Source organism: Microplitis mediator, chromosome 4 (assembly GCF_029852145.1).
Source record: "Microplitis mediator isolate UGA2020A chromosome 4, iyMicMedi2.1, whole genome shotgun sequence".
NCBI classification, from domain to species: Eukaryota; Metazoa; Arthropoda; class Insecta; order Hymenoptera; family Braconidae; genus Microplitis; species Microplitis mediator.
In genome coordinates this window covers 4053159-4080260 of record NC_079972.1, presented here as the reverse complement: position 1 = coordinate 4080260, position 27102 = coordinate 4053159, and the positions used below count along the sequence as shown (strand labels likewise).

The following is a 27102-nucleotide window of genomic DNA, read 5'->3' as shown; positions in this document are numbered from 1 at the left end:
GACGCATTACCAGCCGTTTTGCTCGGCTTACGCGCTGCTTGGAAAGACGACATACAGACGACACCGGCTGAATTAGTATACGGTGAGCCAATTCGTTTACCTGGCGAGTTACTCACTCCCAGTAACAAAACTACACCTCACGATATCATTAACACATTAAAACGTCATTTTAATTCATTGGCACCGGCCGAAATGTCGCGTCACGGCAAGCATTCTGTTTTCTGTTTCAGGAACCTTAGTACTTGCAGCCACGTACTGGTACGGAATGACCAGATTGGACCATCTTTCTCGCCGCCGTACGAGGGTCCATATCGTGTAATAACCCGACACGATAAATACTTCATCGCTGATTTTCGTGGACGACAAATCGCCATTTCTGTGGACAGATTAAAGCCGGTCTACGAGACAAATTCAGTCGACACGACGACGATGATAACAAACTCCCAGCCGATTAACACAGCAACCGAGACCGTAAAACGCCGAGTCCGGTTTAATATTTAAAAATTTACACGATTTAATTTTTTTTTTATATAAAAGTTTTTTTTCTACAAAGTAATAATTCACCACTTTATTATACTCATTCATTTAATTATTTATATTTATTCATGTCATTTGTAAATATTCCATTACTTTAATGTATCGTGTATTAAAATTAAAAAAAAAAAAAAAAAAAAAAAAAAAAAAAAACAAAGGGAGTTCTGTAGCGTTGCTACTAGGTGACGCGATCGATAAAATTCGACAGTTTCCGTCGAACATCGATTATTTCATTTTATCCATCTCTACCACATTGGTGGGGACAATTAGTAATAGACCGTGGGATTGTACACACGCATCCAGGCTTTTTACTTTACTGTATACTTACAATCACTGTGTTATTTCCGTTTATTTAAATAAAACATTTGTTTAAATTAATTAGTTGATTTTAATAATTTATATTATCACCTCAACCACTAAATATATATATATATATATATATATATATATATATATATATATATATATATATATATATATATATATATATATATATATATATATATATATATATTTATATATAAATCGATTTCTTATGTGTACTGAGAGAAAAGAATAGTAATGATTACCATTCTACATAGTAACCAGACTCATTTTTTATGAAATGGTAAATAATACTATATAAAATAGGGTTTCTTACCATTTTCCTGATAATGATTACTATGTTACATTGAAATTACTATGTTACTAAATATCAAATAAATGAAACACCGTAAATGTTGCTAAGTAACATTGTAGTCATGTCTATTTACATAGTACTCTCGTCAATATAGAATGGTAATCATCCCTATGCTAGCATAGCCAACGTTGCCATGTAGAATGGGGGGATTACTCTGTCCTGTGACTCTCGACGCTAAAAAAACCTCATTACTATATAACATAGTAATAGTTACCATTCTACATAGGGATAAGAACTATCCTTTTCTCTCTGTGTGGTTTGTGACGTCTTTTTTACATTCGTTATAGATTTATGAAATTCTATAAGCGAAATAAATTATAGAAAGTTATCAGAGTAAATATATTCCATTTTCTCTATATAATTCAAAAATTCTGAACAAACTATCTATCATATGAAATAAAATAAAAAATGAGTATGTAATTCTGATTTCATCAGATCATGGTAAAAGCGGTCTAAGGTAAAATGTGTACCAACATATATAGTATAAATATAAGTTGTATATGCAAGTATTTCCTTATTATTACAAAATACGGACGATGTTTGCATTGAAAAAAAGAAGAAAACCTTACTGATGAGTCTATAATACACATTTTGGACGAAACCGCCATGTTAACAATAACGATATAATCGCCTTCATACATCATACCCGTGAAAATGTTTTTAGATCAGGCCTGTTTTAATCGTATTTTTCCCGAACGTTCCTGACACACATTTTACGATTGAAATGAATATCTATCGTATTTAGTAGCTATACATACACGGAGAATAATGTTGACTCGAAGCCTACCAATTTTGATAATGCTGTCAATCAATCTTGCAGTAGGAAGTGAAGCATCCAAAAAATTAATATGCTCATACGAAAAATTGTTATGCTAGCATACAGCTGTATCACAATATTTACTACGCGCGAGAAACTTATTAATAAGTTTTAATAAAATTTACTTTTATACATCATAATAATTTATGTGACATCATAGTAATTTGTTATACGAGCATAATAACTTTGTTGATGTTTCACATCCTGTTTCAAGATTGGTCGACAGCATAATAAAGATTGGTATGTTTCGAGTCAACGTTTTTCTCCGTGTATAGGATATTACGCCAGGTTTCATCGAACTAGTAGTCTAGTCAATAAGTTGAAAATGGTCGAAAATAGAGATACAGCTCTTAAAATTAGGTGTGATAGCTCATTGGATCTGGAGTGACGTCTAGAAAAATGTGCCATAAGCGTATATTAGCACACAAAAAATCGCAAAAGTTATAAACAAATTAGCATGAAAAAAAAAAGCATTTCGTTTTTTGCCAATATTTCATAAGCTATTGATATTTAAGGAGTTAAAAAAAAAGATTGTTGAAGAGGAGGGAATTTCCTACAAAAAACTGTTATGTGCTAATTTTATAAAAAGAATTTTTCCCTTCACAAAAATTAATGAAAAAGTTAAAAACAGAAATTTTTAAAAAAACTAAAAAAATAATAACTTTGAAACAGCTGCATATAAAAGGTTCAAATTTTCAAAGAATTTTTTTTTGAGTGTATAGAACGACTCCACAAAGTTTAAACCAAATCGACGAGGGTCGCGCCGTAAAAATAATTTTATTTGGTGAAATGACCCATATATATATATATATATATATATATATATGTATATATATATATATATATATATATATATATATATATATATATATATATATATATATATATATATATATATATATATATATATATATATATAAAATATGAACATTTATGTGTAGTTTTTTTATAATTTGATATAATTCCTTCATTTTTTATCGATGAAACAACATTTTCGCACTTATATGTCATTTTCAAAATTTGTCGGATGAGAAAAAAATGAATAACTCATGAAATAAAAATTTTAAAAAATCGTTCGTAAATTTTTGATAAAATGAACAGATTATTTTTTTTTTTTTTATTATTCTAGTCATTCCTTCAATAGTTACAGCTCAAAATAAATTCAGGAAATTTTATTGAAAAAAGAAAATTCAATTCATCTGTAGTTCAGTTAAAAAGAATATAAATGTATAAATTTGATATATTTTTATTGATATATATAACTGAAAATGTTCATTAAAGTTTAATTGAAAACATTATAGCTAATAAAAAAAGTAAGGAAACAAGAATAAAATGCGTGTAAAGATAATGAAAATACAAATAGATTCTCGAGTGTGAATGTAGCAGACATCAGACAAATTTAAAATTATAAATAAATATAGTAAATAATTTAAAAAATAATATTTATAAAAAATGCACTTATTAATTTTTAAATTTTATAAATGTGCATTTTTTGAAATTTTATTTTATTAATTATTTATTCTATTTATTAATAATTTTACATTCGTCTGATGTCTGCTACATTCACACTCATGACAAATATTGGTATTTTTACTTTTCAAGAAAAATTAGAATTTAAATTTCATAATTAAAAATGGCGATTCGCGCTAAACTCCGCCATGCGGCAGTTTAACCTCAATATGCTCAATATTAAAAGTTGTTATGGTAGTGTTTGGTACAGAGGAAACATTAAAAAAGAAAAATTATATGTAGTTGTTTCTGTTTATACCGTAATGTTATTAATTGAAAAACAAACACATCAATGATACTCATAGTGAGAAAATAGGATCATAATGCATTAAAAAATAATGGGAGATACCCAATAACATTAAAGCATTGAGTGATCCAAACATTTTGGTTATGTACCCAAGACATACTTGCAAAAATGTAAAAAAGAAAGAAAAAAATTATAATTAAAAATAATAACAATATAAATAAATGAAATGAGGAAAAAAACTCGGCGATTTGGATTATGAATGTAAGTAATATTTTCTACATCTCTAATTATAACCCTAAACCTGTTGCAACACGTCCAAACCTATATACGCCGGTATTGACACCTAACAATAAAGTTGATTGGCATCCTACTACATACACGTTGTAATTAGTGGAATTAGAAAAATCGAACATGATAACAATTCAGATTTCAGTAGACAATCAATAATTATTTTTCTAGGTAAAGAGAAGATTTTTTTAATAATACGTCATTATAGACTCAAGGGGAAATAAAAATTCATTAGGTGCATAGCATCAGGTGAGAGCAGCAAAAGTTTTTAAATAAATAAAAATACAAATTTCAATAATAATATGTTTTGTTCATTTTCAAGTAGGTGACTTGACATAATGCTAAATATTGAAAAAGTAATCCGTGGAAGGAAAAATCAATACTAGCAAAACCAAAAGAAAGAAAAAAGTGATAAATAAAGTAAAGAAAATTGAATAGCTTGAAGGAAAATATTCACAGGACAGTTTGAATACGTAAGGTAAATGGTTTGGTTTCAATAGAAACATAATTATTAATATAAGTTATCTATTAAAAATTATAAAAAAAAAAAACTTAAGTTCGTCCCTCTGTGACGTTAAGAGGCTGCGAAAAATTATTTAAAATTAAGAATTTGTTTATGAATAATGATTTAAAAAAAAAGAAACTCAAGTTCGTCAGTCTGTGACGTTGGGAGACTGTGAAAAATTATTTATAATTAAGAATTTGTTTATAAAAAATTATTTAAAAAAAAAAAAACTTAAGTTTGTCCCTCTGTGACGTTAGGAGGCTGCGAAAAATTATTAAAAATTGAAAATTTATTCATAAATAATTATTTAAAAAAAAAAACTCAAGTTCGTCAGTCTGTGATGTTGGGAGGTTGCGAAAAATTATTTTAAATTAAGAATTTGTTTACAAATAATTATTTAAAATAAAAAAACTCCAGTTCGTCAGTCTGTGATGTTAGGAGGCTGCGAAAAATGATTTAAAATTAAGAATTAGCCTATAAATAATTATTTAAATGCCAAAAATGTACCAGACGTCTGTCTGCAGTGTAGCTAGGCATCGAAAATTTATTTACAAGTTAAGAAACGATATATAATTAATCATTTAAAATTATTAATTTTTGGAAATCGTAATAATTAAACAATGACAGTCTGAGATATGAAAGAGCTGTACGGAATCGTTGATAATCGAATTATTCATTTAAAAGTAATTAATTTTTAATGATGATATCAAAGAAGAACAATCTGCAACATGGGAGAGCTGTAGGGAATTTTTCATTTTTAAAACATTTATATATAATTAATTATTTTGAATACTGTGAATTAAATTATGTCAATCTACAATATATGAGAGCTCTCGGGAATTGTTTATACTTTAATTTTTAATTCATATCAAGTTATTTAATATAAATTATCCTTGATTAACTAAAATTAAAAACATTTTTTTTCTAAAATATTGGAGGGCTCTAAAAAATAGTTTTTAATTTTAATAGTCATTCTTGATGTACTAGAATGAATTAAAAATTTTGGGATACTGCCAGAAATGTTAAATAAGAAATGAATTAAGCTTTTTTTTTAAATTATAAGTTTGTTTGTACGCGTCTGTAATGTATCGCGAGCAGGAAAAATTTGTTATGATTAATTTTGTGGCGCCTGTCAGTGAAAGAAAAGTGTGTACTGTGATAAATTCAAACTATTACCTGAGACACTGCCAGGAATGTTGAGTAAAAAATTAATTAGAATTTTTTCTCAAATTATAATTTGGTTTGTACGCGTGTGTAATATAACGCGAGGAGGGAAAATTTTTTATGAATAATTATCTGGCGCCTTTTAGTAAAATAAAAGTGTGTACTGAGGTAAATTCAAACGATTACCTGAGACACTGCCAGGAATGTTAAATAAGAAATAAATTAAGATTTTGTTTAAAATTATAAGTTTGTTTGTGCGCGTGTGTATTATAACGCGAGGAGGGCAAATTTTTTATGAATAATTATCTGGCGCCTTTTAGTGAAATAAAAGTGTTTGCTAAGGTAAATTCAAACGATTACCTGAGACACTGCCAGGAATATTAAATAAGAAATGAATTAGGATTTTGTTTTAAATCATAAGTTAGTTTGTGCGCGTCTGTAATATAACGCGAGGAGGGAAAATTTTTTATAAATAATTATCTGGCGCCTTTTAGTGAAATAAAAGTGTGTACTGAGGTAAATTCAAACGTTTACCTGAGACACTGCCAGGAATGTTGAGTAAAAAATTAATTTGAATTTTTTCTCAAATTATTTTTGGTTTGTACGCGTGTGTATTATAACGCGAGGAGAGAAAATTTTTTTTGAATAATTATCTGGCGCCTTTTAGTGAAATAAAAGTGTGTACTTAGGTAAATAAATCGTTTACCTGAGACACTGCCAGGAATGTCTGATACACAAATCTATTTATTTCTTTATAAATTTGATTTTGGTTTTCCGACACGCTTATCCACAATAAAGAAGTCAAGAATTTATGTATTTAATTATCTGACGCCTTTTTGGAGACTCTAAGGGTGTAGTAGGGTAAATTCAAAATTATACCTGAGACACAGGCAGAATTATCAGATAAGTAATTGATTTCACTTATGAGTATTTACTCATTTCATTCATATATGAAGTCTTTTAATTTTTTGATGGGATTTAAATAAGTTCGATTACATTTTTTAATGTTATCTGGCTTATCTACTTCGTTACAACGTTTAGTTGTATACATCATTCACAGAATGCGCCACTGCGTAATTTTATGTGGGAGTTGGTAATTCATAGCTTATAACTTTGACGCATAGATGTCACTACATATCCTAAGAGGGTACCGTTCTTATCGACGGTAACCGTATAGACCCGTCTTATGTATTATTTCTATTGTTGCCTATTAAATTTCTGCAATTCCATTCGATTGTTATCCACCTCATTGTAAACCACTCACTGGGAACTTTCCTCGCAGATTTCCTCCCTGATTAATTATTTTGTCCGCTTATAAAAACGCGCTGGCGCCCTCGTGCACTAACCTAACCTGAGGAGCTGGTCCAGGCACGGATATTATTTATTTATATATAATTTAATATTATTATTTGTTGGTTAAAATTTATTTTAAATCATATTTACTATTATTTTTATTTTTTTGAGATTTAAATTGATAATTTTATTATACACACGTGGGTGACCGCGTGCGGTTTACCGGAGACATTCGCGTCTCCGTCGCGACTTATAATATCATGCATCGTCATCTGTTTAGACTATCCGCGAGCCACGGCGACTCTCTTATCGCAAGAGATTTCCGTTACGTTGTTGGCGGTGAGTAAAAATAATATCGCCAACAAAGTAACAATTTATTAATTTATTAATTAATTATGATTATAAGAAGTGTGGAACCGTTTATTCGCCCACTGTGGCGAATAAATAATTCGAGACTTCAAAAAAAAAAATTTCTAAAAATTTTTATTTAAATTTAATTAGAGCCAGAACGTAACACATGCATGAACGAATATAGTCATTTTTAGAATTTCATTTAGAATATCTGTAAATTATTAATTAAGTAATTTAATTAGAATTTATTGTCTTTATCAATATAAATGTCGGTTAAAATTAAATAAAAAAAAAAAATTATCAACCATTAACTATTATTTTACTACGAGGTCACCCGTCCGATTAATGTCCCACGTCGATGCTGTTTAACTTTGGTTATCGATGGTTTGTAGTCTAATCCTCTAGTCTGTTATACACTTACAATTGAGAAACGTATATGGCATTACTTAACTCAAATAATCAAAATGATACATCCTACGTAGATAATGCACCTAATGATGAATTTGGTTTTGTACATAAAATACAGTAGAATTCATTAGATACATATAATCAAATCTATTTATCTATAAACTTATAAATATTTGTATATCAATCGATATCGATTTATACTTTTAAATTGCTGCCGAAACCTTTGAATATTTTTTAAGTATTGGGGATTTAAGTTTGATTGATAGTTGACAGAATAAAAATTTAATTACATTGATATTAAAAATGTGTCATATTATTTAATATTTATATATATATATATATATATATATATATATATATATATATATATATATTTATAGGTTTCATATATTTATAGGTTTCATATCAATGAAGTCTGATCAGATTTAAACATACGTAGACATAGATAACTACATATAGGTTTATATCAGTCATGTCTGATCAGATCTAATTATATATAGGCCTATATCTAATTATATATGGGTTTGTATCAATCTAATCTGATCAGATCTAATCATGTATAGACTTATATATGATCATATATGGGCTTATAACAGCCAGGTATGATCAGATCTAAATATGTATGGGGTCATAAACTTATCCAAAAAATTAAAGGAACAAGAAAATTTTATAAATTTTTTAGTGATTTTTGGAAGGCTGTATTTTCGTGAAAAATGATAGTATCAAAAACATTTGAAAAGCAAATTGAAGCTTGAAATCTCTAGTTTGAAGATCTTCCAGCAAAATATTTTTTTGAGCCACGGTTTTTGCGGAATCATAAGAAAAAGGTCGAGACAAAATTTTTCTAAATTTTTTGGTTTTGTTTTTTAGATCTACGGGGCCGGGAAAAATTTTTTCTGAAAAACGAATTCATGGCTCGTTTAAGGAATTTATTCAGCTACAATTTGCTTTTTTTTGTTTCTCTGTACGACAATTTGCTGCTGAGATATCAGCCTTCAAATGAAAAAGGATCCTTTTGTCTTTGATTATTGATATCTCAGCAAGTAATGGTCACACAGTAATATAAAGGGCAGTTTAATAAACTTGAATAAATTCCCTACAAGCTCCATTTTCGATTTTTTCAAAAAAAATTTTTTTTTCATCCTTGATATCCATTTGAAAAACCCACAAAAAATGGTCATTTTCTGGTTTTTTAGTCAACTCATCGCTACTCTGGAATATTGATAAAAAAAATAATGTTGCCAGGTAATTTTACAGCTTAATGTACCCCCAAATACCCTGGAAATTTTCAGATTGATCCATTGAACCGTTTGTTCGATCCGATTGCTCAAAGTTTTACAAAACAATTAAAGGAACAAGTTTTGTTCCTTAATGTGTGTAATCATTACCAAAATGAAAAAATCAATTTTTTTTTTATTTTTTTTCATTTTTGCGTTAGTTATTCAGTACATGTAAGGTAAAGAGGGAAAAAAAAAATTTTTTCCGAAAAACGAAAAAAAAAAATAACCTCCCGAATAAACCGTAAAAAAAAAAAAATGTAAAAAAATTCTTGTTTGGTCTCGTTTTTCGGAAAAAAATTTTTTTTTCCCTCTTTACCTTACATGTACTGAATAACTAACGCAAAAATGAAAAAAAATAAAAAAAAAATTAATTTTTTCATTTTGGTAATGATTACACACATTAAGGAACAAAACTTGTTCCTTTAATTGTTTTGTAAAACTTTGAGCAATCGGATCGAACAAACGGTTCAATGGATCAATCTGAAAATTTCCAGGGTTTTTGGGGGTACATTAAGCTGTAAAATTACCTGGCAACATTATTTTTTTTATCAATATTCCAGAGTAGCGATGAGTTGACTAAAAAACCAGAAAATGACCATTTTTTGTGGGTTTTTCAAATGGATATCAAGGATGAAAAAAAAATTTTTTTTGAAAAAATCGAAAATGGAGCTTGTAGGGAATTTATTCAAGTTTATTAAACTGCCCTTTAAATTACTGTGTGACTATTACTTGCTGAGATATCAATAATCAAAGACAAAAGGATCCTTTTTCATTTGAAGGCTGATATCTCAGCAGCAAATTGTCGTACAGAGAAACAAAAAAAAGCAAATTGTAGCTGAATAAATTTCTTAAACGAGCCATGAATTCGTTTTTCAGAAAAAATTTTTCCCGGCCCCGTAGACCTAAAAAACAAAACCAAAAAATTTAGAAAAATTTTGTCTCGACCTTTTTCTTATGATTCCGCAAAAACCGTGGCTCAAAAAAATGTTTTGCTGGAAGATCCTCAAACTAGAGATTTCAAGCTTCAATTTGCTTTTTAAATGTTATTGATACTATCATTTTTCACGAAAATTCAGCCTTCCAAAAATCACGAAAAAATTTATAAAATTTTCTTGTTCCTTTAATTTTTTGGATAAGTGTATATATGAAAGAGAGTAGATAAAAAATTTTGTATAAATAGTCATTTTTGAAAATTTTTATCTGGGCTATGTAATACCTCAAATATCTATCAAGTCAATGAATAAGTTTTATACGGATAAATAGGAAAGTTTTATGAAACTGCTGAGATTACTATCATGAGTTAAATTAAAAAAAAAAAAAAGAAAAGTCGATATTAACGGAAATAATTAAAAAATTTATTTACTTCAATGCGATTGGGAGGGTCCTTATGAAATTGAAAATAGGCTAAATAACGTAGTTTATAGAATCAGAAAAATCCCCAAAGGAGAATATAAAATTGTGCATGTAAACCGTCTTGCAGCGTACTGTGATCAATAAGAAAAATAAAAGAGAAGTCCGGCTGGGACCCTGAACGTTCTCAGTGTAGACGTTGTAAAGGGTTCCCGGGATTCTGTAGTCAATTAGTAAGTCTAGGATATCTTGCAAACTGATAGAATTGAAGATGTCTGAACGACTGCTAAAGACTGGTATATTCCTTAGGAGAAGTCTGACAGTGGACCCTGAATAACCACACTGTAGACGTTGTTGAAGAGTTCCCGAGATTCTGAAAGAAGTCTGGCTGAGGGCTCTGAACGATCTCGGTGGTAACGTCGTTCGAGGGATTCCCGGGATTCTATAAAGACTGGAATGTTCTAAGTTCGGTTATTAGCTTGAGGGAAGTCCGTCTGAGGACCCTGAACGATTAGTCGTTGTAAGGGGTTCCCGGGATTCTTGGGCCTTTGATGAGAGACTGGATATTTCTTTTAGTTTAAGTGAGCTCAGCTCAAATCAAAAGTTTGAATTCTTAGGACTTATCATTGGTCAACAGTATCCTGACTGGAGCTTTGGAATCCATCCGGAGTTGGTATAGTCAACATTTCTCTTAAGTAGTGCACGACTTCTGAGAGATAGGTGGATGCCCTGGAGAGTTTCCGAGGAACTTTTAGGGAGAAAATTGAAATTCGTTGCAACGTGTATTATTCAGTAATCATTGATGTGTTAGCTCGAGATAACATATCGGCATATGAACTGAATGGACCGAGTGGTAGAACATTGAGCATTTAAAATCGAAAATTATTGAATTGATCACACTAAAAGTTTATAATGAACAACTGATAAATAATAGAATGTAATGATGAAATATGTTTAAATATGAAATTTAATAAAATGTTGGAGATTCTCGTTTTGTTTTTTTTCTATTATGTGCAGATACTATTTCCAATTTCATTGGGGAAGGAGAGAAGGAGTCCATTCCTAGTCCTTCAAGGAGGAGAGGAAGGAGTTCCTGTTCCCATCCCGTACCTGATCCCATTCCCATTGAAGGTCCATTCAATCAAGAGGAGGGTTACATTTTTTATTTTATTTATTTGATTCGCTGAATAGGAAAATAGAGTCACGCGTATCGATTAACTTCTTAGCAGAATATTTTATTTTTTTATTATTATCAATTCTTAGCTCAATTAATCTATAGCCTATTTTTTTAATTTTTTTATTATCTTTGCGTTAGCCTACAGGGTTGTTTTTGGGCTATGGTGTTTTTTTCCCTGTAGGGTGATAGATAGGGTGTGTTGGGACCATAGCGGATTCGAACGAAGATTGTAAATAGTTTTAATTTCAATTAAGTTCGATTCTTTCAACACAAATTTTATCGGGACGATAATTTTATTGAGAAGAGGGTAGTGTAACGAATGTGAAACTGATCTTTTAAATAATTGAATAGCTAGGAAACAAATGCCTTCTCCTCTTGTTTTATAGATGCGCGATTAAAGTCAGTCAGTCTTATATTGACAGTTAAACAGCACACATTGTATCTCAATAAACTATATCTTTGATTACCTTTCTTTTACTGCTGTTAATTGTGGTGTTTTTATTTCTAATATAAGTGTGTTATCATTGTAGTGTATAAGTGATATTAATTTAAGATACTAACCACTACAATATATAATTATATATGACCCCATATATAATCATGCATGATTATATATAACTTCATATATAATTATATATAATCATATATGATCATATATATGAGCATATATAATCATTAGGGCCAGGAATTTCATTTTTTTAAAAGAGAGAGACAGAAAAAAAAGAGAGGCAAATAAGTTATTTCTTTGTTTCTCGCAATCGAGTGAAGACAGTTGCTTATAAAAAAAAAAGATTACTAATCCCACATAAATATATATGAAAAAGAAGGTTAAAGTGCCAATTTAAAACTACTTGTGAACAAATACAAGTCTGTTCTGCTCAGATAAATGAAGAGTAGAATTCATGGTAGTGTTGTAAAAAATTTTTGATAATTTTTAAGTAGGACAGTACAGTAGCCAGAAATTTTGGTCACGGTCTCGGTGGAGATCGTGTTGAAGGTATTGCTGACGGTTTTGCTGAAGTTCTTACTGGAGATCGCGCTCGTGCTCTTGCTGGAGATCGCGCTGGCTGTCTCGCTCGAAATCAAGCTGAAAGTATTGCTGTCTTGCTGAAGATTGCGCTAAAGGTATTGCTGAAGGTATTGATGGATATTGCGCTCCTGGTCTTGCTGGAGATCGCGCTCGTGGTCTTGCTGGATATCGCGCTCCTGGTCTTGCTGGATATCGCGCTCCTGGTCTCGCTCGAAATCGCGCTGAGGGCATTGCTGATGATCGCACTCGTGGTCTCGCTCGAAATCGCGCTGAGGGCATTGCTGATGATCGCGCTCGTGGTCTTGCTGGAGATCGCGCTGGCTGTCTCGCTGGAAATCAAGCTGAGGGTATTGCTGTCTTGCTGAAGATTGCGCTAAAGGTATTGCTGAAGGTCTTGCTGGAGATTGCGCTAAAGGTATTGCTGAAGGTCTTGCTGGAGATTGCGCTCCCGGTCTTGCTGGATATCGCGCTCTTGGTCTTGCTGGAGATCACGCTCGTGGTCTCGCTTGAAATCGCGCTGAGGGCATTGCTGATCGCGCTCGTGGTCTTGCTGGAGATCGTGCTCGTGGTCTTGCTGGAGATCGCACTCGTAGTCTTGCTGGAGATCGCGCTCATGGTCTTGCTGCACCGAGAAACATTTTTTTTAATAGTAATAAAATTTTCTTACTATTTAATAAAACGTTTATTTGGCTAATCCCGAATAAAAATTTATTAAATACTAATAAATTTTTATTGAATACTAATGAAAAATTTTTTAAATAGTAATAAAATTTTTATTCAATAGTAGTATGAAGTTTATTAAATATAAAGTGATATTTCTTAGTATGTAATTTACTGTTAATTCGTATATAATACAAACAAAGTTCTTCAGAGGTGATTCGAATCTCTAGAAATATACCATTTCTTGTAGGTTAGAGCTCGAAATTGTTAATAATTAAGACTAGAATTTAATTAATTAGATTAATAAATATATTAATTTTTATTATTTAAAATACAGACAGCTCCCAATCTTCCAATAATTTCTCCATACTCTGTTACATTCCACTTTTTAACTATTTTTAGATAAGCATAATATGCTGCTTTTCAAGAAAATTTTCTCTAAGAAAATTTTCTTAAAAAATAATATAATTTTATTATATATTAGTAAATTTTTTATTACATACAAGTAAAATTTCATTTAAAAGAAATAAATTTATATTAATATTGAATAAGTCTTTTGGTAAATTCCAAATAAACTTTTTTATTAGTATTAAATAAAAATGTCTCTCAGTGTGGAGATTGCGCTGAAGGTATTGCAGGGGTCTTGCTGGAGATCGCGCTGACTGTAATGCTAGAGGTCTTGCAGAAGATATTGCGGGCGGTCTTGCTGGAGATCGCGCTGACGGTATTGCGGGAGGTCTTGCTGGAGATCACGCTGACGGTATTGCTGGAGATGGCGCTGACGTTATTGTTGAGGGTCTTGCTGAAGATCTTGCTGGAGATCGCGCTCCTGGTATTGCTGGGGTTCTTGTTGAAGGTATTGCGGAAGGTCTTGTTGGAGATCGCGCTTGTGGTTTTGCTGGAGTTCGCGCTCCCGGTCTTGCTGGAGATTGCGCTGACGTTATTGCTGAAGATCGTGCCGGATATCGCGCTCGTGGTTTTGCTGGAGATCGCATTGGCTGTCACGCTTGCGATCACGCTGACAGTATTGCTGAAGGTCTCGCTGATAATTACACGTCATTATCTGATACAATGAACTTCATCTAAAACAATACATATTATTCCATGAATGTGGTGAAATTGTAGTCAATATCTGTGTAATATTGTTATGATTCCATGAAACTATCGATTTATACCTTTCTCTCAGAAGAAAACATATTTAAATTATCATAGGATAGAGGATGCTATGTTGGTTAGTCCAAAAATTCCACCTGGTTGAAGTTGACAACTACGAACTTTTCTAAATTTTCAGTCGTTAGGGATTGACGGTTTGAACGTAGTATACTTTTGAAACTAGAAAAGAATCGCTCGACCTCGCAGGATGTCGTTGGCGCGTATCTCATGCATTGAATGTCGACATTGTTTCATCCATTCGGAATAACTTGATTGGGTGCTCCTTGTAAACTTCGACATATATTCAATAAATCTATCTAAAATCCACAGTTGTTGAAGAAAACGTTTTGAATTTTAAGTTTGATGTTTGCAGGAATGACTGGATTTCAATGGATATTTACAGCAACATCAGTGAAGATATGAGCAGATTGACGAAGTGACATTCCTCGTCCCTCCAATTGTGTAATTGCCCTAGTAATAAAACAATAATTTTCTTGAATAAAATCAAATTCACGTTGGAGGTTAGGAGATGCCCACAATTGTTGAGCGCGATTATCAGCAGCTCCATCAGGATCCAGTTGCTCAATTACCCCTTGGACTTCTTCAAAGTGGTTGCTGTAATACGACGCTGCTTTCAGCCATTCTCCCCACCTAGTAACAATAGGCCTAAGAGGTAAAGGGATATTCGGAGCGTACTGATTAAATATACGTTTCCTTCTTGGCGACTTTGTGAAAACAGCTTTCGTTTCCGCAATAACATCGTTAACTAGTCCATAAGTTCCACGGATCTCTTCAGCAACGCGATGTAATCCATGAGCCAGGCACGTTACATGAAGAAGCTTTGCGTAGTTATAGTTACCTTTTAGTAACCGCCCTGCAGCCTTCATGTATGATGCTGCGTCTGTAACAAATAATAAGACTTTCTGCCTTCTGACTCCGTCCGGCCAAAGTTTCATCAAAGCAGACTCCACAAATTCAGCAATTTTCTGAGAATTAGCCCGAGAAATCTCAGTGCAATGAATGACTCTTGGTATGCCTGGGGAATCATCAATAAGTGGTGCAACAATAGCTGAAGTGATCAATCTGCTTAATGAATCTGTTGTCTCATCAACAGATACATAAATGGGGTGATCGTCTACTTCATCCCGAACTTGTTGTATTTTTTGTTCATACACTAAATCAGTGTAAGTTTTTCGCAGTGTTGAAGGGTCAGGCATTTTCCGCTTCATATGGGTTTCGAGAAAGTCCGCAAATTTCGAAAAGTTTAACTTCTCGAAAGGAATGTCAGCTGCCATTAATGCTTCCGCTAGGTCATAATAGAAGGCATGTTTCCTAGATGTACATTCATCTTTCGCGTCTTCAGTAGGCACAGGATCAGTGGCTTGTAATTCTGTATTACGCTGGTGAGTCTGAGAAAAATGATGCTCTTCTACTTGTTTTTCAATGATGGTATGTAATTTAACGGTACAATAGGTACAATAAAGATAATTACCATCGTCATTAATATGAAGATCATAAACACCATCTGGTATAATTAAAACTTGCCTAATATCTGCCCAACGTTCTTCAGTCGTTCGCGCTCGTCTCGGCATTTGTGGAAAAATAGCAAGTTCACGTACAAAATTAATGAAAAACACTTCCAAACACGGAGAAATACCAACACGATAACAACGCGATAACTTGAGTAAAAGAAAGAAATGAACAGAACGATAATAAAATTAACGATTCCGTTTATTATACTGATTAAACAAATCAAATTAATGAAACTTGACAATTATTTGCATTTGTAAAGCTATCAGACAGTTTAACGTTTAATCGAATGAAGCTAACTCATAAATTTGTAAGAAGTTTAAACGATTGAAAAATGAAATTTAAAAAATAAATTGCTGAGATAATAAAAATTTTGACGAGACAAGCATTGACGATGACCCGATAATAATTTTCAGATGAAAACTTGAATTCCTGTGTAAAAAAGTTGCGGAATTCCTTCGGTGATTCCGCCGAAATCCTGAAGAATTCATATTTTGACATAAATATAAATTCCAAAGAAATTACAGAAGAAATCCACATGAATTCCAAATAATATGATGCAAAATGATTTTATGAAAAAATTGTACAGTAAAAATTGAAAGTTTATTCGGTTTAACTTCATCCTAAAGTCCGCGGGGATTTCCGCAGAAATCCTTAGAGTTTCCACTGGAATTCTTCCGATTTTCCTAAGAAACTTTGAGAAGCCTGTAATTAATCAATCCATGTTCTCTAATTACGTAAATCTATACAGAAAACTTTATTAAGCTTCTATCGAAAACCAGCTGAAATTCCGGACAGAAAAAAATTTTTATTTAACCTAATATATCGAATTTTTATCCTAGTTTCTACTACAAATTTTGATGAAATTATTTTCCATCATTGTATCCGGAATTCATTTTTTTGTCAAAACAGGAATTCTTCAGGACTTCTAGGAGAATCACCAGAAGAATCCCGCAACTTTTTTACACGAGTTATACGTGGGAATTAAGTTCTTAATTTTGAATTGATTAATATATTGGCAAGCATCAGCTTAGCTCTAAGGCCCAATTATTAGAGCAACGTGAAATCTACCTGAATGGAGAGAGATAAATTGAGCCTAAGTCTAATCCAGAGAAAGTTACAAACAATTCTTAGTTCGAAAATTGAATTTAATAAACTAATTGAGTTTCAAACTATGAGTTGTTTGTATTTACTGGAATCAGCTTAACTTCTGTGCCTATTTTATAGGAAAACTACAAATCTACTTTAATGTACGGAGGTATATTGCGTATAAGTCTGGCCCAGAGAAAGTTAAAAATAATTCTTGGTTTAGAAACTTGAATTTTATCAATTGATAAAGTTTTTAATTGCGAATTTTTTGTTTCTGGAACTGTTACAAATTTTTTCGTCGGGATTTAGACAGAAAGGGCGATATTTATAGAATTAAAAATAAACGACGACTAATATGGTTTAATAACGGCAAAATTCACGTTATTGATTAATCTATCGCGAGTAATAATCTGTTTTTCTCTAATTATTTAATAATTACGATTAGCATCTGACATCTATTTTATACTTATTGAAAGTAGTCAATTCTCGACGATGTACGCCTTAGTTTTTTGGCCGAAGGAAAATTCAACCAGTGTGATTTCGACTACCTTAATAAATAAGCGGTTGGATTTAAATCGTGTGACTGTAAGGTGGGGACGAATGTACCTAACAGCATTTGTGATTGCAGAAAGCGGTAAGATTCAGAAGATTATGTTGATATCATATTTTTAGATTACTTGCATAAATTTCGTATCCTTGTTTTACAGATGATATTGTTTGGTTGCACAGTTTCGTTGTGAATACGTCTGGAATCATTATTGGTTTTGCAAATGATTGTTTGAAGACTGATGCTTGCATTCAATTCCCTCCAATTTCTCATGGTGTCAACAGCGTTGCGGATAATTCTTCTAGTCATGGTTCCAACAACTTTCAATTAGATTCTGTCGTCAGGGCTACTGTAGAACAATTAGCTACTCCAATTGCTTCTACCACTTTGAATGTTACTGCTAAGGACACAAGTACTACACCAAGTACTTCTACTACTCCGGATGTTGAAGTAGCTTCCGCTATCGACAAAACAGTTACTTCCAATGCTTCTACTGCTCTGGATGTTTCTGGAGTTTCTATTATGGACCCAATAACTACTCCAAGTGCACCTACTACTCCCAATGTTGTTGCAGCTCCTGCATTGACCTGACAACTACTACAAGCGGGCCTAATGCTTTGGATATTGCCGCAGTTGGCGCTGTTGACTTCACAACTACTCCAACGCTTTCTACTGTTCTGGATGTTGAAACGGTTTCTGCTCTTGACCTGACAACGACTCCATCTGCTTCTCTGGGTGTTGTTGCAGCTTCCGCTATCAGTAAAACAGTTACTTCCAATGCTTCTACTGCTCTGGATGTTTCTGGAGTTTCTATTATGGACCCAATAACTACTCCAAGTGCGCCTACTACTCCCAATGTTGTTGCAGCTCCTGCTCTTGACCTGACAACTACTACAAGCGGGCCTAATGCTTTGGATATTGCCGCGGTTGGCGCTGTTGACGTTACAACTACTCAAACTCTTTCTATCGTTCTGGATGTTGAAACGGTTTCTGCTCTCGACCTGATAACTACGTCAGCTGTTTCTACTATCCCGGATATTGCTGTGGCTGTCCTTGACTTTAATGTTGCTTCAACTAGTGGTGTTCAATTTGCGAATAGTATTCCTGCTGTTCCTACTAATTCAACATCTACTGGGAATCGAGCTATGGTTGAATTAATAGAAGGGAGTAATATCCGTATAGAGTGTCTTAAGAAAGTAGATGTTTTACGGTTTGTGAATAAACCAAAAGAGATGACTAGACGGCTATTGCTCAATATTATTGGTACGGAGCAATTGAAACGTCTGACGCTGACGGATATCAATGAGAATCCAGCTTTATCTGTGATTCTTCGTGATATTGAGAGTAAATTTCAATTTTTCCTATAGAACTATTTATTAAACAATAATATAAGTATACATTAATAAACATTCGAATTTTTCATTTTATTTCAGCATTTACACTGCAGAACACTTCCATTGAACTCCAATTAACGACAGCGGGATTCAATAGATGTGAAACTTTGTATTTATATAATTTGAAATATCCAAAAAAGAAGCCTGTTAAACATAATGGATAATTTTATTTTTTGTAAAAATAAATAAATGGACGCCTTGCTGTATTTCATTCTGATTGTTTTGCTAAGAGGCTCATTTTTCACTGAATATCTTGATGTTCATATTGCTAAATATCATTTTGGTTATCATGCCTATTAAATTGCTGACTATCTTACAGTACATCTTTCTAGGAATTTCAATAACGGTCTGGCTAAAGATTGTGTTAAAAATCTTTCTGATCATCATGCTAAACATCTACTTTTTAATCATGTTCTTGGTTGTATAAGTGTTACGTCAAAATAACACATATTAAGAGTAGTGCTCCTGTTTAGCCTTCGCCGAGCGAAATAACTGGGACGGAGCTATAAGGATGACTGTTTATTCCAAATAAAATTAAAATAAAAATACTTACGGTTCGTTGTCTAAGAGATAATTAAAATTATTAAAAATTAAGTAAAATAAAATTTAATTAATTTAGTAAAATAATAAAAGCAAAATTAAAACAACTTCCAAATTTATTTAAATCAAAACAATTATTTAAAAATTATTACAAAACAAATTAAATTTGAATTAGACAATTAAATGCGGTTTACAATTTTTAACGCGTTATAAAATGATTTAGCTCTCGATTTCACTTGTTATACAATTTATTTAAACAATCAATTTATTATTTAAATTTATTATTAAATATTTATTTAATTAAATTGTTACCTTGATTTATTTGATGATTATTATTATTATCAATAATTATTTATTTGATTTGTTATTTATTATTTCTCCTTCTCAACCCTTGATAATTGATGTAATTTTATCAATATTGAATTTTATTTATTAAATGAATTATTTTTAAATAATTCAAATTAGATTTGATAATCGATGGAATGTTTATCAAAATTATTTATCAATTAAATGAATTACTACTTTTGAATAATTCAACAATTATTTTATTAAAAATTCTGAATTATATTTTAATAATTCAGTTTACATACAATTAAATCACCATTATTAATGATTTAATAAAATTAAGGACTTTGCCTTTAAATAATTAAAATTTCGTCAATGACGAATGAGCTCACTTAGGAAACTGAAATCTTTTTCGATGTCCAGAAGAACTGTTACCAGGTAGTAACACCCCTTCCAATAATTATTTAATTATACCAATTATTTCATTGGTCATAATTGAATCAATATTTTTTTATAATTATTATTTATATATATATTTTTCATGACTTCCAATGCAGTTAGCAACACGCATAAAGCATTGGAGTCGAATTCATAAATCAATATTTATTGATTCTTATTTTTCTCTTTATTGCAATATATTCTTTTATTATTTAAACATTTTATAATTCATTTCATTTTTAATTATTAATAACTTGTTTATTAATAATTATTATTTAATTATATTTTATTATAACATTTCATAATTTTCATTTCTTATTCATTTCTTATTTCATTTCGTTATTAATAAACATATCATTAATAATTAATTTTATTTCTTTTTCTTTTAACAATAAATATCTTTATCTCTTAAAGATATTTCAAAATTCATTTCATATTTTTTTTTATAATAATAATTTCAAAATTTTCATTTCATATTTATTTCATTATTTTCATTATTTATTCATTCATATAATTTCATTTTCATATCATTATTTCTTTTCATTATTTCATATTTCACATTCATAAATTTTTATCATTTCATTATTTCATTATTTCTTTACTTATTTATTTATCAATAAATTTCAATTTTTATTATTAATTATAAAATATATAAATTTGAATTTATATTCAAATTTTATAATCATTTATTTTTCATCAGTTGATATTTCATATTTATTTATATTTATTTAACAACAATATTTCATAAAAATAATTTGAATTTAAATTCAAATTTTAAAAATCATCAGCCGTAATAATGGCTGGAAGTCGTTTGCTAATTAATTAATTTATGCATAGCCAGATGGCATAGCATGTACGATTTTTAATAAATTGATTGACAGCAGGAATAAGACGTCGTGACGTCACATAAGTAAGCATCTCGCTGGCTGTCTTACTAAATATCTCACTCACAATAACCTAGAAAAATTTTATTGTTTATTCATGTAGATCTGATAACATATTAGACTATCATATATGCTTCGTTTACTACAAACATTTAGGTGTTTGTAGATCTTTAATTTTTCCTATGAATAGTGAAGCTGAGCGGCTCGCTAGTCGTCTTCTAGAGTATTCCGCTGACATTCGTACTTAGTATTTTACATAACATCTTTATAGTCTTGGTAAGTATCTTGCTTAACCAATTTTTCATCATTGTAGCTGACAATCGAGCTAAAAACTTGCTAAGTATTTTGATACGTATGGTTTAGTTTGCTTTGCTGAGTAGATTTCTGCAAAGTAGATTTCTGGTCCAAGGAAACTTCCATTTTTTCATTAATTAGTAGATGGAAGTGTGCAATAGTAACAACGACAACAACAACAACAGCGATAGCAAAATAAATTTCTCTAAGCGATCTCCAGCAAGACCGCGAGCGCAATTTTCAGCACGACCTTCAGCAATACCTTTAGTGAAATCTTCAGCAAGACAGCAATACCCTCAGCTTGATTTCGAGCGAAACAGCCAGCGCGATCTCGAGCAAGACCACGAGCGCGATCCCTAGCAAGACCATGAGCGCGATCTCTAGCAAGACTAGGAGCGCGATATCCAGCAAGACCACGATCGCGATCCCCAGCAAGACCACGAGCGCGATCTCCAGTAAAACCCCCAGCAATACCGTCAGCGCGATTCCCAGCAAGACCACGAGCGCGATCTCCAGCAAGACCACGAGCGCGATCTTCAGCAATGCCCTCAGCGCGATTTCGAGCGAGACCACGAGCGCGATCTCTAGCAAGACCTCCCGCAATATCTTCTGCAAGACCTCCAGCAATACCGTCAGCGCGATCTCCAGCAAGACCACGAGCGCGATCTTCAGCAATGCCCTCAGCGCGATTTCGAGCGAGACCACGAGCGCGATCTCCAGCAAGACCATGAGCGCGATCTCTAGCAAGACCTCCCGCAATATCTTCTGCAAGACCTCCAGCAATATCGTCAGCGCGATCCCCAGCAAGACCAGGAGCGCGGTCTCCAGCAAGACCATGAGCGCGATCTCCAGCAAGACCCCTGCAATACCTTCAGCGCAATCTCCACACTGAGAGATATTTTTATTTAATAGGAATAAAAAAGTTTATTTGAAATTTACCAAAAGACTTCTTCAATATTAATATAAATTCATTTCTTTTAAATGAAATTTTATTTGTATGTAATAAAAAATTTACTAGTATATAATAAAATTATATTATTATTTAAGAAAATTTTATTAGTATTTAAGAAAATTTTCTTAGAGACTTATACGAGCTTATTAAAAATACTACAAGCGTCGTATTTGCTGCAAACCAAACATAACCAAATTAATCACAGAAATAGAGCTAGTGGATGCAGCATATTATGCTTATCTAAAAATAGTTAAAAAGTGGAATGTAACAGAGTATGGAGAAATTATTGGAAGATTGGGAGCTGTCTGTATTTTAAATAATAAAAATTAATATATTTATTAATCTAATTAATTAAATTCTAGTCTTAATTATTAACAATTTCGAGCTCTAACCTACAAGAAATGGTATATTTCTAGAGATTCGAATCACCTCTGAAGAACTTTGTTTGTATTATATACGAATTAACAGTAAATTACATACTAAGAAATATCACTTTATATTTAATAAACTTCATACTACTATTGAATAAAAATTTTCTTACTATTTAATAAATTGTTCATTAGTATTCAATAAAAATTTATTAGTATTTAATAAACTTTTATTTGAGATTAGCCAAATAAACGTTTTATTAAATAGTAAGAAAATTTTATTACTATTAAATAAAAATGTTTCTCGGTGCAGCAAGACCATGAGCGCGATCTCCAGCAAGATCACGGGCATGATCTTCAGCAAGACCAGGAGCGCGATATCCAGCAAGACCACGAGCACGATCTCCAGCAAGACCGGGAGCGCGATCTCCAGCAAGATCTTCAGCAAGACCCTCAGCAATAACGTCAGCGTGATCTCCAGCAAGAGCACGAGCTCGATCTCCAGCAAGAACTTCAGCAAAACCGTCAGCAATACTTTCAACACGATCTCCACCGAGACCGTGACCAAAATTCCTAGCTACTGTCCTGTCCTACTTAAAAATAATTAAAAATTTTTCACAACACTACCTTGAATTCTACTCTTCATTTATCTGAGCAGAACAGACTTGTATTTGTTCACAAGTAGTTTCAAATTGGCACTTTAACCTTTTTTTTTATATATATTCATGGGGGATTAGTAATCTTTATTTTTTTTTAAGCAACTGTCTTTACTTCATTGCGAGAAACGAAGAAATAACTTATTTGCCTCTCTTTTTTTTCTGTCTTTCTCTTTTAAAAAAATGAAATTCCTGGCCCTAATAATCATATATGATTAGACAAATTCTTTTTTCATCGGGCTTTCACTAAGCTTTGTGTCTACAAATGTAATTGCCTTTACTGCTCTTATTTGTGATAGTTGTTCGTTCAGATGGTCGTATTTTTCCGTGACACTTCTTAGTCCATCGGCTGAAGAGGAGGTCCCGTAAACATTTTTTTGGCACCGGGTAAATCCAACTGTTTCTTATGTTGTTTGGGCCAAGGATCACGAAAATTGGGTCCATTTTGTTCAAAAGTGGTGCAAACAATTGTTTATAACAATTTAATTGTATAAATCGAAATAACTCCCGAACGGCTAATTTGTTGGGGCAGTGTACAGAAAAAAAATGTTCAGAATAAAAAAATACACAAAAAAAGTATCGTATGTTTTTTTTGCATCTCGAATATTTCGCGAGATATAATAAAAAAACGAGCCGGCGCTCGGACCTCTCCCTCTCGCACTAGCGACTGCCTATGCGCGAGCTCTCTCTCCGCCAAATCGCATCAGATGCTTGATAAACCGGAATTTTTCGAAGTTTTTTACATTAAAAATCATAGAAAAAAAAAAATCGAGAAAAAGTCGATACCACTAATCGACAGCATTTTGTCTGAAACAAATTTCTGTCGAATCGTCAAAAAACGGTTTTTTTTTTGTTCACAAATGTTATAAACAAATGGATTTTTCGAAAGTCCAGATTGGGTTTCAAAAATCGATAAAATTTCGATACTATCAATCGACAGCATTTTTTGTAAAACAAATTTCTGTCGTATCCTCAAAAAACGGTTTCTTTTTATTTTTTTTTACTAATGTTATAAACAAATGGATTTTTGCAAAGTCCAGAATGGGTTCAAAAATTCGATAAAAATCCCGATACTACCATTCAACAGCATTTTGTCTGAAACGGATTTCTGTCGAATCGTCAAAAACCGGTTTATTTTTTTTTTGTTAACTAATGTTATAAACAAATGGATTTTTTCAAAGTCCAGATTGGGTTCAAAAAATCGATATCACTAATCAACTGCGTGTTTTCTTAAACAAATTTCTGTTGTATCGTCGAAAGACTTTTTTTTTTGTTTACTAATGTTATAAACAAATGGATTTTAGCGAAGTCCAGATTGGGTTCAAAAATCGATATCACCAATCGACTGCGTTTTTTGACGATTCGACAGAAATCCGTTTCAGAAAAAACGCAGTCGATTGGAAGCATCGACAATTTATCGATTTTTTGAACCCATTCTGGACTTTGAAAAAATCCATTTGTTTAAAACGTTTGTGAACAAAAAAAAAAACGTCTTTCGACGATACGACAGAAATTTGTTTCAGACAAAATGCTGTCAATTGGTGGTATCGACATTTTCTCGATTTTTTTTTTTCTATGATTTTTAATGTAAAAAACTTCGAAAAATTCCGGCCTATCAAGCATCTGACGCGATTTGGTGGAGAGAAAGCTCGCGCATAGGCAGTCGCTAGTGCGAGAGGGAGAGGTCCGAGCGCCGGCTCGTTTTTTTATTATATCTCCCGAAATATTCGAGATGCAAAAAAAACATATGATACCTTTTTCGTGTATTTTTTTATTCTGAACATTTTTTTTCCGGTACACTGCCCCAACAAATTAGCCGTTCGGGAGTTATTTCCGGTTTAAAAAATTAAATTGTTATTAACAATTGTTTGCTCCACTTTTGAACAAAATGGACCCGATTTTCGTGATCCTTGGCCCAAACAACATAAGAAACAGTTGGATTCACCCGGTGCCAAAAAAATGTTTACGGGACCTCCTCTTCAGCCGATGGACTATAGAGCTTGAAAAGCTTATAAAAAAATGATTTCATGTAATAGCATTTTCGAGCTCGAAAATATATATTCACAATGATGTTTTCAAGCTCCTTGAGCTCGAAAATAGCAGGAAATTTCAGGCTGGCTCGCAGGGTCAACCGACGCCCAGATTTTTTTTCTATGGTTTACCGTCTAAAAAAAAATCCAAAAATTATTAGACGTTTGCTAACTTCAGTATCAGTCATTATCTTTATTAGGCATTACATAAATGAATACCCTCGCAGATTTGAATCACGGTGGGAACACCGTGAAAGTGTAAACATCGTGGATCCACTGTGGTTACACGGTGGGTTTGTTCCATTTCACCACCGGGTATACACAGTGTATCCACTGTGATTACGCGGTGTATCCACCGTGATTACGCGGTGGCTTGACCACTGTCTATACACGGTGTTCCCACTGTGATTACGCGGTGTATCCACCGTGATTCCACGGTGGCTTTGTGCTATTTCACCACCGTGTATCCAAGGTGTATCCACCGCGTAATCACAGTGGAAACACCGTGTATACACGGTGGTCAAGCCACCGTGTAATCACGGTGGATACACCGCGTAATCACAGTGGTAAAATGGAACAAACCCACCGTGTTTCCACCGTGATTCAAATCTGCGAGGGTATTAATTTTGGAAGAGTTTTGGACAAAGAATATGAGTTGAGGTATTTATAAAATTTGAGTTAGTTTTTACGTGTAAAATATTTGGTGGCCCTGAAAAGGGCCGTTTCCAACTTATAGTTCGGGAACTTGAGTATCTATTTATCTGTATCGTCACCTAGAAGAACAGTCAGCCCTATATGTAAAATTAGATTTCCATCCACCAGTTGACGCAACAATACGGGGTCACTTCGTTTGAAGAAACCCCCGAGGTATATGTAATTATCGTAGTCGTTAAACGGTTGTATTTTTGCAGGCAGTCGCAGTAAGTTACCTTCCTCATTCACCACACAGCATTCGAGCTCAAAGCTGATTTCGGAATGCTCCGATTTCAATGGAAGGATCCCCAAAGTGATCCAGTGTTCGTCTTCTTCGTCGTGGCTAACCTCTACTTTGAAGCTCCAAACGTCGTTGACGTGGAGACCTGAAGGAAATTCTATAAATATCGGACTAACTGTCCCAGCATCGTTGATGAAAAGGAGTTCGTCGAAGTACTCTAGTTCAACGGAGTATACCTTTGTGTACGTTGAATTTTGGAAATTACAGTCCATAATGTGTCAATAAATGATGAATGTAACTTTCAAGGCGTACAGCGCAACGTTTCGAGCGTAATGACTGCTACCGACTGTGTGACTTATACATACACTTTGACCATCTCCTCCACTAAAATTTGACCAACTGCCGAAAAGGTCAATTTTACCCCCACTTCTTAAAAAGGACCAATCATGATGATAATGATTTTCTCTCTCCATTCTTAAGTTTTACTAATTAAAATCGAGAAATTGCATCACTATGAAATATGATCAATGTAAGTGGACTTTTTATAATAAATTGAATTTGCACTGGCATATAAATCTAGCATAAATTTTTCCAAACTTCCCTGTGGAAAAGCTCTCATAAATTCTGATAAGATATTGAATATTTTTTATGAGAATCTATGAGCTTCGAAAATATCTATGAGATTTAAAAAAATTCTCATATGAATTTTTATGAGAA

General features: G+C 32.4%; 1 long non-coding RNA gene across 2 annotated transcripts; it reads left to right on the top strand.

Annotated features, from left to right (window-relative positions):
• The first annotated feature begins 3754 nt into the window (after positions 1-3754).
• On the top strand, positions 3755-26895 carry LOC130666573 (uncharacterized). Of its 2 annotated transcripts, none has more exons than XR_008989705.1 (4): positions 3755-4047; positions 4246-4323; positions 4400-4552; positions 26363-26895. It is a non-coding gene; the product is annotated as an uncharacterized LOC130666573 (long non-coding RNA). The 2 variants fall into 2 exon arrangements; XR_008989704.1 differs by having other exon boundaries at positions 4397-4552.
• Positions 26896-27102: the final 207 nt, after the last annotated feature.